Source organism: Setaria viridis, chromosome 8, assembly GCF_005286985.2.
Source record: "Setaria viridis chromosome 8, Setaria_viridis_v4.0, whole genome shotgun sequence".
Lineage (NCBI taxonomy): Eukaryota > Viridiplantae > Streptophyta > Magnoliopsida > Poales > Poaceae > Setaria > Setaria viridis.
Window position 1 is genome coordinate 22,052,875 of NC_048270.2, and position 5,568 is coordinate 22,058,442.

Consider the following 5,568-nt stretch of genomic DNA (forward strand, 5'->3'; position numbering starts at 1 on the left):
CAATAGGCAAAACCTAGAATTCTAGTGAATATCGATAACTAGTGAATAAATCTAAACGAAATGACAGCGATACGCCCGAGGTTAAAGCTTAAATATTACTCGATAAACGGAACTTACAGAATCGGCCAGAGATCAAGTTGATGCAGCCCCGCCAACCCGTACGAACTTGTGAAAAGAAGAAAAGTATTGGCGAAGTCGCCTGCTCGAAAGTAAAGTGCGAGGAAATAGTAGGTTGTTGTATTGATTTGATGATGATTACAGATCCATGAAGGCGGCTATTTATAGCCTGTTACAACCAATCTCTTAACCGACTAGGACTCTATCTCTAATTTTAAACAAAAACAAATATTTACAAGTATGATTTGTATTGGAGTTGATCATCGCGCTCCCATGGGCCGATCTCCTCTTTATCTTCATAGTTCATTTTAGGCCCATATTGGCCCAATTGCTCCAGCCTCCCAATCGGCCGATTTCCACCAACTCCATCCGCCGAAATACTGCAGCACCAATCGGCCGATCCTCAACTGTAGCACCAATCAGCCGATTCCCAATCGTGTCCTCCGCGCTTCACCGCATCACCTGATTCCTTCCCTTCTTGATGCCGATTTCATATGTGTCAAAATCTGGCGTCAACACATACCCCCTAGTTTCGGAGTAAAACATAATCTTTACTTCGAAATTCCTTTCAACTTCCCTTCCGAAACAAACGCATTGAAAATATCCTTCCGTTTTGCGGTCTTCAGCCTGATGATTGCAATCTTTTCAAAACGGGCGCCGACGACAACCACTCCTCCCGAACAAATCGAAACGCTACCTCGGTAAAAATTCCGCTTTTACCCCTTCTCATACCACCTTTAAATATCAGCATGTCCCGTACTCCTCTTCACGAGCTCACGTCTTCCTTCTTTAGCGCACTGATCTTCTTCTTCCTCCGGCGTCCTCCTCAGCCTCCAGTCTTTCTCTCCGGCATCTCCTTCCATCTACATTCCACCCCACTTTTCCAATGGCGACACCCTCAGGCACCTCACCAACACCCGAAGCCCCAGAGATGGCTCCATCAGTAGCGGCTCCAGCGGCAATGGCGGCGGCTCCATCGGCGGGAGCGGGAGCTCCATCGGCGGGAGTTGGAGCTTCGACTGAGGTCCCATCAGTGGCTTCAGCACCCGTAGCTCCACCGGCGATCCCGCCAACCACGATGAGCTTCATCCTGGAGGTTGTTACTGAATCCTCTCTTTCTTTAACATCAATGCATTTACCTTAGATCCGTTCTTACTTCCGCCCCCTTTTTCCTTTTTTAGGCGGTTAGGCATTAGATTACCATTCGCCTCACCGAAACTCCCGGCCTTATTTGTCTTGGTCCTATGGGAAACCCAGATCCAACCGACCTAATCAATTTGGAAACCCATAGGATTCCATTCAAGCAATCAACCATGGACCTAAATCACTGGTCAGGTACTTTCAGATCATGGCCGAATGAAACCCTCGGCTGGAGGGAATGGTACCAACGAATAGCCGCCTCAAAGAGAGTTCAATGGGACGAACACAAAATCGGCTAGTCCATTGACCTATCATTGTCCCAAATGGAAAGGAATGAACCTTTAGTAATGGCAGCCTCCTACTTTTGGTCCGACGCCCTCAACGCGTTCCTCTTCGGGCATGGGCCTATGACCCCAACCCTGGCCGATGTAGTCATGTTGACCGGCCTCGACATCTCCTCTCCCGACACCCCTTTCCGTTATCTGGCCAAAACATCCCATCGGCTGGAGACAAAGGGAATCGGCAGATGGAAAGGATTCATCAAGAGTAACAAGAGAACCAGGACAGTCGCAGATAGAGAGCACGTGGCCTTGCTGATGATGTGGCTGGAGAAGCACCTCTTTTGCGGGAGGGCAGCTGGTCCGTCCACTAACACGCAGGCTCTGGCCGAGGCGCTATCGATAGGAGCTTCTGTTCCCCTTGGAAAGCATCTATTGGGATCGGTTTACCACATGCTGCACCAAGTCGGCGTCAAGCTATCCAAAGGAGAGCTGATTGGAAATCCAAGTGGACCCTGGTGGTTCATCAACTTGTGGCTTAATCTGTATATGAGCAAGATCACCCAGCAACGAGTAGAGTACATGACGTTCCCCAATATCGAATCGGCAGAGAACCCCACCGTACGGCGCCGGTGCACTTCCTTCGGCGAAGCAGCATCGGCCTTCTCTAGTTGCCCATATTCTGCCACCAAAGTAGCCGAGTATTTCAGATGCTTTTATAATGGCTTTAGTGAAGACGCAACCAGCTGGTTCCCTTATCAAAGGGAGGAACCACTCTTCGAACTCCCCTCTTGCTTTGATTCGGCCACCAACAGATTTGATGAAGACCTTACAGATGATTTGATCAATCCGGGAATCCTGCCGGCAAATTTCTTCTCAGGGAAAGACGCCCCCGCTTATGAGTTCTACAACCCCTCTGTTGCAGCACGGCAGTTCGGCTTAGGTCAACTGCCGATTTATGCATACTTCGCCGGCCGAGAAAAATTCAGAGATGAGCTCACCAAGGGTCTTGACTACAGCCGACTGTATGACCGGATCCCATACTCCAGCACCATCGACTTGATCGATTGGATAATGGCCCCTTTCGCCGTTCAGTAGTTCAAGCTATGGTGGGTAGAATGGAAATAGCATTTATTCTGTGCCTCTGCGGTGATATACTGCAATCTGCTGGATCCCAACAACATCTATCCGAATGCTGAGGTATCGCTCTCTTTCTGGCCGATTTTCAACTCCTTTCTTTTTATATGCTGACTCTTATTATTATTTCAGTCTGAGAGCCACGCTCCCCCAAAACGCAGTCGAAGTGGTCGGCCGATAGAGGACCGTTACCCATATACAGCATTCCCCCTCATCGGCTATCATGCCCCCTCTGTCGATGACATAGCCGGCCGAGCGAAACAGGCGCAGAAGAAGGTCATCAAGAAGACAAGTCGCCGAGTGCGTGCCCGCACAGAATTGGTCGATCCACCCACGGTTGCATCGGCGGAAATCTCGGCTGCGCCGACCCTTCCGATTGCTGAAGAAGTCAACCTTCAAGCCGCTACAGAGGCCGGAGCAGCCGCCACGTCATTATTGGTGGAAGCTATACAGGTAAACTCACCATCCGATTTTCCTGATCGTCATTTCAATACTGACCTTTCCTATATTAGGCCGCACAGACTGCCCCAGTAAATTCTCAGCAATCAGCGGCACCCCAAACAGATGTTGAAATGCTAGTGCCCCCTCCCGTCGAGGTACATGATCTCCCCACTCATTTTCTTAATATTTGAATGATGATCTCACCAACTTTGATGTAGGTCACCGGCACGTTAACTACGCTATACTACCAGCCACCCGTCCAAGACACCCCTCAAGAAGCCGGCCCAAGCAGAACGCCGATTGCTGTTGAGTCCTCTTCTTCTAATGAGCCAATGGCGCCAGTCCCCGAGTTGAGAGTGGTGGCCCCGCAAATGCAGATGGAAGAAATCTGCTTTAAAGAAGTAAGAAATCTCCCAATCCTTATCGGCCGATTAGCTACCACCATCGGCTGACTTATTTTCTTTTCATTTATCATTTTGCAGGAACAGGATACTCCCAATAACAGCCTCTTCTCATTTGCGGTTGCGCTCTCTGATGATGAGGAAGTTGCTTCCCGTTAAGTTACTTTGAGCTCCGTCCCTGATGACGTCCGTGCTAAGCTCGAAAGCATACGGTCCCTTCTTCAAGAGGACATCGGCCGATTGGTGGAGGACGCCTCGCTGATTCAGCAGCTCTTCAGTGGCGTCAGCGGGCGAGTCCCAGAGGAAGCGGAAGAAGCCTTGGCGCCGGCCGCTTATATTGAGTCGATGCGGATCCCGATCTTCAGGGCTCTGCGTCACATGGCCGATCGCGCTAAGCTGGCCAAGACTCATGAGGAAGAGGACTCGTACAAGCATCGGGCCTAGGAGGTACATCATCGGATTCATTTCCTCGAGAATTCCCGACCCGGACTCGTCGGCACGATAGATCGCCTCAAGCGCCGAAGAGCGGAACTTGCCAAGGAGATGGAGCAAGTAACCAAAGAAATAGCTATCGAAGAGAAGAAGCTTCAAGAACTCCCCTCCGTTATCGCCGATTTGAAGCAAGAGAGGCAGCATCTGGCCCACGAAGCCTTTAGACTTCATCGCCATATGTCAGAAGTTCCAGGGTCAACAGAGGATGACCAACGGGTCTTGGACTCGGCCGATCAGATCAGGCGTCGAGCGATTGCGGCCATTAATGCCCTTCTGGGTGATCTGTAAAAGTACTGGCCATTTTGTAAGAACATTAATGCCTTTTGACCGTCCTTTGCGGTGCCCTCTTATTTATTACCCTTTTTACTCTGACGGGACACATCTTACCAAACCTCCGCGCTTTCTCTGCTTATAAATACCGGCCCTGGTTTCGCTCTTGAGAATACCCGCTCCACTTGACTCCTTTTCCCTGATTTCGTTTCCATCGGAGCGTTCGTAGTTATGTCTTCTTCGTCTTCTTCTTTCTCCTCTCCCTCTGTCAATCAGGTATGAGATCCGTCTCCACCTTTTTTCAGTTCGATTCCTTTAAATCACCCCAGATTTTAGGCGGTTATATGTTAACTTTTCAGCCAAGGTGCCTTAGCCCCGAACTCGAATGAGCAATCGAACTCGTGTACTCTGACGAGCCGTTATCACAAGAGGACAAGGACCTGATGAAGGCACACCGTGAAGAACTTAGAGATCACGTTCCTGCCGACGTCCAATGGATCTGGGACTTCATCGACGGCAATGACTACGGGCGACCTCAAGTTGACAGGAGCCACCCACTTCCTCGTTTGGTTGCCCTTGAAGACGCCGTGGTGGGGACATCGCGCCTGGTGATGGATCGGAGCCATCCTCTTCCTCGCCAAGTTGAGGCGGAGGCCGCGATGAAAGATGTGGAAGAACGAAGCATCCGCCTTCTGATAGAATTAGGCCGGATTGAGAGAGAACTCAAGAAGAAGCGCAGTTGAGTATTTTTTGTTCTAAGGCCGACTTGTACTGCGTCGGCCGTGTAATTCATCGTCCGTACCGAATGAAAAATCGGCCGATTTCAACGATTATTTTTCTCCTTTAGGCGATTTTCTTCCGTATCGGCTATGTGTTTGTTCAGGGAGCGGTCCCTTTGTCTTGTCATACTCTACGATCGATTCTTATGCTCCGACCCATATACTGGGGTAATACCTTTTCAAGTACCTCCCGTTCAAGGCCCTAGTAAACTCCTCTCCTTCGATCGTTTCCAGAATGTAAGCGTTTCCGAGGGCACATCGGCCGATTCTATACGGCCCTTCCCAAGTGGGAGACCATTTACCGAATTTAGGATCCTTTGACCCAATTGGCAACACTAACTTCCATACCAGATCCCCTTGGGAGAACTGCTTAACTTCATACCATCCGGCCACTTTCTTTTTGTTTTCTTCGATACTGATTAAAGCTCTCAATCGTTGACCTGCCAAGTCGTCGAGTTCCCTTTTCACGAGCGAGGAGTAATCATCGGTCGTCAGCTGATCTTGGAGCGACGT